This window comes from Coenobita brevimanus, chromosome 102 (assembly GCF_032717465.1).
Source record: "Coenobita brevimanus isolate Jiangsu-jjx chromosome 102, ASM3271746v2, whole genome shotgun sequence".
NCBI classification, from domain to species: Eukaryota; Metazoa; Arthropoda; class Malacostraca; order Decapoda; family Coenobitidae; genus Coenobita; species Coenobita brevimanus.
In genome coordinates this window covers 38,582,112-38,591,707 of record NC_137055.1, presented here as the reverse complement: position 1 = coordinate 38,591,707, position 9,596 = coordinate 38,582,112, and positions in this window count along the sequence as shown.

Here is a 9,596-nt window from a genome sequence, read left to right as displayed (position 1 = left end):
TCTGTACTTCTTCCACATGGGAAGGTTCCTTGTCTCAGTAGAGTGAGCGGAGTCTGGGCCTGGTTAACTGCTGCCTACCTTAAAGCGCCAGGCAAGGCTACCACACCAACCCTGAACATCCATACTGTGCATTTTCCACACTGACTGTGGACGCCCCGTTAACTCAGCGAACCCGTACTTACTGTCATGTCTTTTTTATTTAATTGATTATTCATTTTACTTTATTACTTTCTCTTTCAGGTTATTCAAACTGGTATTTTATAGGTAAAGTATTATAGAGTGCAACTTTTCCTTTTCGGTCTTTCCTATGAAGTTACCACGTCAGTTTTTTCATGCGCATGATGGTCCGTCCTTCTCACTTTTTCCTGCCAGTTTTAACTGGAGAGTTTGGAGGCGGGGGGAGCCTTCTTGCTTTACTATCCGTATCCTTCAGCATGTTGAATTATATCTCGTAGTCATAGGCTACTCTGTAACAAGCGACCTCAAAAGGACCATAAGGTCTGTTGCTGTTTGTATTCTCGTCCTCTTCTCTCTCTCTCTCTCTCTCTCTCTCTCTCTCTCTCTCTCTCTCTCTCTCTCTCTCTCTCTCTCTCTCTCTCTCTCTCTCTCTCTCGTCCCCCTACCCTTCCCACTCTCCCTTCTCGCCTCTCTTCCCTCCTCCTCCCCTCTTTTCTCCTCCCCTCCCCTCCTTCCCCCTTCTCTCCCCAGATCCCTCTCCCGCTCCAACTCCTCCAATTAACCCCCATTTTTAGTCGCTGAACATCCTCTCTCTCTCTCTCTCTCTCTCTCTCTCTCTCTCTCTCTCTCTCTCTTTCTACCCAGGATCTGTCTCTCTTCTTCCCTGTCTTCCCTCCCTCTCCCTATCTTGTCTCCCTCTGTTTCCACTCTGCGTCCTCTCTCCCTCACTTTCTCCCTACCTCTCTTTCTCGTTTTACCTCCCTCCCTCCTTTTACCTCCCTCCCTTCTCCCTGTCTGCCTCCTACCTCCCTCTCTTGCTCCCCACCTTTTGCCTCCCTGTTTCCTCTGGCATTCTCTCTCCATCCTCTCATCCTTGCTCCCCTCCCTTCCTCCCGTCATGTGATCTCTGTCTCACTCCTTCCCTCATCTCTCCGTTTAGAAAGACGTAATTGGCTCATTGATATATAATGACGATGATTATGGTGGATGATGATTATTTATTATTTTTTTACGTATTCCTCATTTCTCATAATTGTTGGTTTTATGTTATTGTGTATAAAGTACGTATTTATTATAGTTTCGTCTCTAACTTTCATTTTTCCTTCCCCAGGTATGTTACTTGCAGTTGCCCGAGGACTTGTTTGTCTGTAAGTATCTCGCTCTCAACTCTTGTCTGTGTGGGAGTATGTGGATTTCTTACCTGTCCTGTCTCCCTGTCTATGTCTGTCTTTACCTGTCTCACCTTCCGTAGTCTGTATGTGCATTTCTCTCGCCTCTGTCTGTCTGTGAGGATGTGCACCTTTCTCACCTGTCTGTCTGTGTATGTGTGTATCTCCTCACTTGTTTTTGTCTGAGCAGGTGCCTCTCTCTCTCTCTCTCTCTCTCTCTCTCTCTCTCTCTCTCTCTCTCTCTCACACACACACACACACACACACACACACACGGGGTCAACAATGCATTACCGGTTATTGACACGCCTTTGTTTTTGCATCTGTTGTTGCATTTTAAGGAATCCTCGGTATTTTTGGTATGTGCTTTTATTTTTTTGCTTTTTTAAGGATGTCACTGTCTACGGAAATGGCTTTGATCTCGATGATATCCAGAATTCTCAGCCCTTTTTTCCCCATCATCTTATTTTCATCCCCTTCAGTGTTCTCTTTGTGTGTGTGTGTGTGTGTTTGTGTGTGTGTGTGTGTGTGTGTGTGTGTGTTTTAATGCATTGATCAGCTCTAGTAATTGTGTGATGGCGCTTTGGATTTCGATTTTTTGTTTTTTGATAATTGCTTGGAGTTTTTCTTCGTGTTTTTGAGAATTAGCATTTTGCCATCGATGGTTCAGTGTCAGTCGGTCGGTTGGTGGGTGTTTGTTGGAATTGAGGCGTGCGTGTGTGTGTGTGTGTGTGTGTGTGTGTGTGTGTGTGTGTGTGTGTGTGTGTGTGTGTGTGAGAGAGAGAGAGAGAGAGAGAGAGAGAAGTTGTACCTTTAGGACGGTCCCACAAATGCAATTGCTTACCTGTGGTCGACGGGTTTGCTTCAGATAGGGGTTCAACAACAACAACATTTTCCATAAACCAGACCATGGACTAGTGGTTAGAGCAATCGTTCCTGCTTTGCCATTACCGAGAAAAACAGATAATATCAGATCCGTAACCTATGTATGACAAACACCCTGAATAGGACCAGTAGGTTTGTTGCTGTTGTCTTAGACTCTCGACTCTGTATTACACTCCCCTCCTTTCTTTCCCTCTCCCTTCCACCTTCACCACCTACACTGTTGTTCTGTTTCCCTTCCTTGTTATTCTTTTCTCGTCATCTTAACCTCTCCTCTCTCTCTTTCGGGCTACCTTCCCCTCCCCTCACTCCTCCCCCATCTTCTGCATCCCTCACACTCCTTCCCCTCCCCTCCTCCTCCCAGTCCTTATCATTTTTTGTCATCTTTATCTACCCCTTCCTCCCTCTGCCCTCCTGTTTTTCCTTCCCCATTCCCCTCCCCCTTCCGTCTTTTCTTCCTTCTTTTTTCCATCAGTGCCTCCCTTGCCATGTTCATTACTTCTTTCCCTCTCACTCTTCCCCATTCCAGCCCTTCCCCTGCCCTTCCAATTCCCTCCTCTTTATTTCCCTTCCAGCTCTCCTTCTCTTTTCCTGTCTTAACTCCCTTACGCTCATTCTCCTGGCCCCCTTCCCTCGACTTACTTAACCCCTTCCTGTTGTGGCCTCCTTCTCCTCTTCCTTCCATATCAGTCGCCTTACCCTCCCTCTTCCCTCTCCCTTCCTCGCCTCCTCTTCATCCCTTCCCCGTCCTCCTAGTCTCTCCCTCCCCTTTCCCCATTTCCTCTTATCATTCCCGTGTCATCTCCAGTTCTCTCTTTCTCCCGTTTCCCCTGCTTTCCTCCTCGTCTTCCGCTTTCTGCCTCCTCTTCCCTCTGCCTCCACTATCACTTCCTTTCCCATCACGCACTCCCTTTCTTTAACCCTCCTGTCCCTTTCCCTTTGATCCCTCCATGTTATCATCGCTTCTGCCTCGACCCCTTCTCCTTCCTCTTCTGTTTCTTAGCGCTTACCCTCCCGCTTCCTCTCCTCTTCCTCCCCTCTTCCTCCTCCCTTCCTTCTCCCCCTACCCCGTCCCGTCTTATCCTCCCTCTGTCCCTATCACTTCCCAGCCTCCATTCCTATCCCCCTCGTCTACCCTATCTTTTGTCATCGTCACCTCCAACCTCATCTCTCTCTCTCTCCCCCTCTCTCTCATCTTCCCCTATCCTTTATCTTCGCCACCCCTCCCTCCTTCCCCCCCCCCTCTCCTTCCCCTTCCCTTTACCGCTCCCTGTCCTCCCTTTCCTGTTTCCCTCCCTCTCTCGTCCTGCTTTTCTATCCTTGTTTCCGACTTAGGCAAGTTACATTACTTATATCCTACCCTCTAACAAACAGACCTCGAAAGAATGGATGTCTTTTGCCGTTCTGTTTTTCCTTGTACTCCTTTGTGCTTAGTACCCTCTTTCCCTCATCCCTGATCATTTTATCCCATCCCCAGCCCTCCCTCCCTCCTACTCTGTCTCTCCCTTCCTCCTTCTCCGTCTCTCGCTCCCTCCCTTTCTCCCTCCCATGTTTCCTCCCTCCCTGTCCTTCCCCCCATACCCTGTCATCGTCAGCCCTTCTCCTTCCACCATCCCCGGCATCTTCACTCCCCTCCCCTCCCTTCCCCTCCCTCCTCCCCCTTCTCCCCTCCCTCACCCCCTCCCTCGTCCCAGCTGCATTCGTCCAGGGCAATAAGTGCAAGATATAAAGACCCACTTTCTTTTTTTCGTCCTTTTTTTTTTTATGCTTCAGACAAATTAATGGCCTTTATTGAATTATTGGAATTTTCGGATTTTCAAAAACAAAGGACAAAAAAAAAGATGGAGCAGTTTTCCGATGAGAGAAGAATGCTTGTAGGTCCTCTCTCTATCTCTGTCTCTCTCACTTTCTCTCTTTTTGCTCTCTTTTTTTTCTGTCATTATTTTTTCATGGCAATATCGCTGCAAATTCAATCGGAGGGAAGTCAGAAATATTCCTTTGATTGTCGACATGTGTGGATCATTTCTCTCTCTCTCTCTCTCTCTCTCTCTCTCTCTCCTTCCTCCTCCTCCTCCTCCTCCCTTTACTTTCCTTCCTTTTCTATCCCATCCATCTTCCTACTACCCCTCACTCCCCCTTCCTCTCCCCTCCCCTCCCCTCCCCCTCCCCTCCCCACCCTTATCCCTCTCCCCCCATTGTTAGTCGTGTACAAAAGTGCTCTTGGGTCGTGTCCTGTACAACTGGGCTGAGAGAGAGAGAGAGAGAGAGAGAGAGAGAGAGAGAGAGAATTTTGTCCTGCTGTTAAAACCTTTATAAATATACGTTAGAGAGAGAGAGAGAGAGAGAGAGAGAGAGAGAGAGAGAGAGAGAGAGAGAGAGAGAGAGTGTTTATCCTGCTGTTGAAACCCTTATAATTATACTTAAAATATATGCATAAAACTAATCAGAAAGGGATTTGTGAGCAGCATATCATTTGTCTAACTACACAGAATTCTAAAAGACAGGTTGGTAGTAGTATATTTGTAAGTATAGCCCTGAGAAAAATGTATCAGTAATCAGAAGAACCATTTAGCATATTACAGGTGTCAGTCAGTACAAGATTTTATACGATAGACTGGTATTACGATGGAAGGGCTGTAATTGCTGATATAATTGTATGTTTTAAGAAGTGATATATTTTGTTTTAGTTCCTAGAGAAAAGAAAACCGAGGTGAATGTAGCACTTAATATCTCAGTCATCAGCTAGCATAGAATTTTATAGGAAAGAGTGAAGTAGCTAATTGTGAAAGGGTGGAAAATAATGTTACCTATGTATATGTAATGACTCCTAGAAAGAAATTATTTGAAAAAGGCATTTGCACTTATCTCTCGGATATCTACTCACGGGAAATTTTACGGGAAAGGCTGAAATTACTGTGAAAGGATTGCAGTGCCTCAGAGGTGTATTCTAAAGTAGTTTGGAAAATATAATGTAAAAATAAGAGTAGTAATTAATATGTATGTCGTGACTCTAAGTGTCGACATGGAAAAGAAAAATGTGAATGGCAGTGTGTTAAATTATGTTGCATAGATGATTTAATTTTCTTTTGTGGTCTGGTTCGATTATTTTATTTGTTTTTATTATATATATATTTTTTTTTTGAGAGAATGTTGGAAGGTAGGCAGGTAGGTAGGCATGCGGTTGTGTGTGTATGTGTGTGTGTGTGTGTGTGTGTGTGTGTGTGTGTGTGTGTGTATTTGTTGTGCCTCTTATTACGGCCGCCTCCCCGCCGTCTCGTTAGTCGCACAGGGGCTGATCCAGTTACTGACCGGGGGGATGGGGAGGGAGGGAAGGCAAGGGGAGGGGTGAAAAAGGAGGGAAAGAGGTAGGGGAGAGGGAGGGGAAGGAGGGTGAGGGAGGGAGGAAGGGGAAATATGGATGAAGAGAGGAAGGGGAAGAGGGAGGGGAAGAGTGGGATGGTCAGAGGGAGGGGAGAGGAGGGTAGGAAATGATTGATAAATCGGGGGATGGAGAGTGGGGGAGAGGGGATGGAGGACTGAAAGTTGAGGGAGGAGATGGAGAAGGGAGGTAGAGTGGAAAGAGGATTGAGAGGGATGTGGAATAGGAGGAAAGGAAGAAAGAGTTTGAAGGTGGACATGGATAAGGGGGAGTAAAGAGAGAAGGAGAGAGAGAGAGAGAGAGAGGGGGGGGGAGGATTCTGAAACAGTACACTTGAGGTCCATTGCAGGTTTTGTGTATGGGAGAGTGATCGCCTAGATTCATTACTTCCAGTGCTGGAGAAGTACGACTGAGGAAGGAGTATCTGTAGTGAGATGGAAAGGAGATGATAGGCTTGTGGAAGAGAAAGCGTATATGTGTGTGTGTGTGTGTGTGTGTGTGTGTGTGTGTGTGTGTGTGTGTGTGTGTGTGTGTGTGTGTAAGGTAAGAAAAAACTCCCTATGTAAAGGAGTTAATGGAGTCTTTATCTAACCTCCTTTCAGTTTCAAATCTCTTCAGATGAATAAAATCGTCTGTAGGTACTAAGAATAAAATAGATGTCACCAAATTGAAGGGGTTAATCGATCAATACTATTTTTTTTACTTTTTTTTACGTGCAGACGATTATATGTTACTCAAGGAAACCCCCTAGCCACTGAGGGGTTAATTCAGGCAGTATGGAACCCTTCCAGTGAAAAAAATAGTCAAAATCGTCTGAATATAGGTAGAATTGAATGAAAAAAGCGTCACGGGTCTGAAGGGTTTATTGAAGTTTCTAGGGTTGATTCTTCCATTGACCATGACCTTTGATCCTTGACCTTTGGGGTTTGAAGACCTAGGTGAGAGAGAGAGAGAGAGAGAGAATGTGACACTTGTATGTAACATTAGGAGCAAAACTAATGAATTGAAGGATAAGGTGATGGTTTATTGAGAGAGAGAGAGAGAGAGAGAGAGAGACAGAGACAGAGACAGAGACAGACACACAGACAGACAGACAGACAGACGGACGAAAATGGAAGAGGGAGAGGAAGCAGGAAGAGGGAAGGTGTAAAATGAGAGACAGGCGGAGTGGGGTGGAGTGAGACGAAGAGGGGAGAGGGGAAGTGAGAGGGGTGAGAGGTGTGAAGAACGAAGAAGGGTGAGAGGGGAGAGTATGAGAGGTGAGGAGAAGAGGGAAAAAAGGTAGAGAAAATTAATCGAGAGAAGAAACAGTGAAAGGGATGAGGAAGGAGAAAGAGGGAGACGGAAGTGGAAGACGGAGATGCAAGAGGGAGGGAGGGAAAGATAGGGAGAAGGAAAAGGGAGGGGAAAGAGTATGACGGGTAATAAATAAAGGAGAGGGAAGACTACGAAGAGGAAAGAGGGAAGGGAAGAGAGAGACGGAGAGAAGAAGGGAGGGGTGGGTGTGAGGAAAGACAGGAGGGAGGGAGGGAGGGAGGTTAGGAGTGAGAGGGGAAGGTAGAGAACGAAATTGGAAAGTAAAGAAGATGAGGACGAAGGAGAGGAAGAAGAATAGAGAAGCAAGATAAGTAGAGAAGGGAGAGGGGTTGAGAAGAGAGGAGGGGTGAGGAGAGTTTAAAGAGGGGAGCATAGAGGCTGCGAGAGGAGACGAGTAGAAAAGGAGGGGAGAGTAAGGAAGAGGAATTAAGCGAGGAGAGAGGGTAGAAGGGAGACTTGAGAGGAAAGAAGGAGAAAGGGGTGAGGTGAGAGGAACAGACAGGAGGAGGAGGAGAGGGAAAAGGGAGTTGGACGAGGGAGGGGAAATTGGGAAGGGGAAGACGGAGGAGAGAGAAGAGGTAGGGTAAAAAAGGTGAAAAAAAAAAGTAAGAATGGGGAGGTGAGAGTAGAGGAGAGAGGAGGGGTGAGAGGAGTGGGGGAGTGGGGTGAGAAGGGGGGATGAGGGGAGAGGTGGAAGAAGAGGAGGAGTGAGGTGAGAGGAGAGGGTGTGAGGGGGAGAGAGAAGGAAGGGGAGAAGGTTGTGGGTGTGCGGGTGAGGGTGGGGGTGAGTGTGTGGCGGGGTGACACGGTGTTGCCAGCCCTGATAAGCTCTATAACTCACACGTCCTACTAATGAGTGTGTGTGTGTGTTTGTGTGTGTGTGTGTGTGTGTGTGAGAGAGAGGGAGAAAGAGAGAGAGGGGGGGTTTGGGTAGGGACACACACACACACACACACACACACACACACACACACACACACACACACACACACACACACACACACACACAGCCTTCACTAACCCTCGACTCGCATTTCTTTCAACACATCCTGGTCTTAGTCACACTTAGTCAGTCTCTCTCTCTCTCTCTCTCTCTCTCTCTCTCTCTCTCTCTCTCTCTCTCTCTCTCCTATCTTTACTTCCAATTTTAGTTTCTTTTTCCGCCTTTGCTCCTTTTTATTCCTCCTCTCTCTTTTTTTTTTCTTTCCCCCTTCCTTCACTCTCTTTCTCTTTTTTCCTTTTTTTTTTTTTTTTCATTCCCCTTCCCCATTTCCTTCCCTTCTCCTCCACCTGTTCCATATTTTGCTCACCTCCCCCCTTCCCCATTTTCCCTCTTCTCTCCCTTTCCATCGTCTTTCCCCCTTCTTTTTCTCTTTCCCTTCCCCTTCTGTCTCCCACTTCCTATGCCCCCTTCCTTTCACCCCCCCGCTCTTCCTTTGCTTCTTCGCTTCCCCTCCCTTTCCTCTTTTCACCTTTCCGTCCCTTCTCTCCCCTTTTTTTCTTCTCTGCTCCTCCCCTTCACATCCTCACCCCTCCGTCTCTCCCCTTTTTCTCCACTGACTCCTCTACCCTTTTTCATCCCCATCTTATCTCCCCATTTTCTCCTATACCGTCTCGTGCTTTTTTCTTCCTCTCTCCTCCTTTTTCCTTCCCTTTTCTCCCTCTCTTCTGACCCCCTCCTTTCTCCCCCTTCCTTTCTGACCCTTTCATTCTCCCCCCTCCTTTCTGACCCTTTCATTCTCCCCCCTCCTTTCTGACCCTTTCATTCTCCCCCCTCCTTTCTGACCCTTTCATTCTCCCCCCTCCTTTCTGACCCTTTCATTCTCCCCCCTCCTTTCTGACCCTTTCATTCTCCCCCCTCCTTTCTGACCCTTTCATTCTCCCCCCTCCTTTCTGACCCTTTCATTCTCCCCCCTCCTTTCTGACCCTCTCTTTTCTCCCCTCTCCCTTCCTACCCTCTCTTTTCTCCCCCTGTCCTTCCCCTGCACCTCCCCCTCCATCTGAATATGACACCCACTAATCACCTCTACCCTAATTGATGCTTAATTGGCTGCCTGGTAACTAATCGACCCTACATCATAAATTAATTAGCTTCATTTACCATTAACCTATTCAGTACGGGAGGTTCCTCTCGAGCTAAGTAAAATCGTCTGGAATAGTAAGAGATTTATACGTAGCTATACTGTGTTCACTTTAAGTTGGCGAAAATTTGTTACCTGTTCATCTTCAGTGCTGAGGTGTAGCAAAAGATTAACACTACAGTATAGTCTTTTCTTTCTTAGCCAAAAATTGCCGTCTCCATCTCGAATACGGAGTTGTAACAGTAAATTAACACTCGAATATGATGCTAGTCAAGAAGAAGTGCTGTGGAAAGGATGTAGAGCTGTAGTATTGTGTCTTCCTGCCAGCCACGTGAAAAAAGCTGCAAAAGAACGAAATTCTGGGGCACGTTAGAGTAAAGCCACTGAAGTATATAATGCTAATCAAGAAGAAGTGCTGTGGAAAGGATGTATTGTCTTTTCGTGCCACTGAGTTACGTGAAACAAGCTGCAAAAGGACGAAATGCTGGGCCAAGTTAAGGTGAATGACCCATGGAGGAGGAACATTGGCGGGCAGGTGTTTGACATCTCCAGGAGTTTTGCTTCTGGCACAGTACCCCTTAAACATAAATG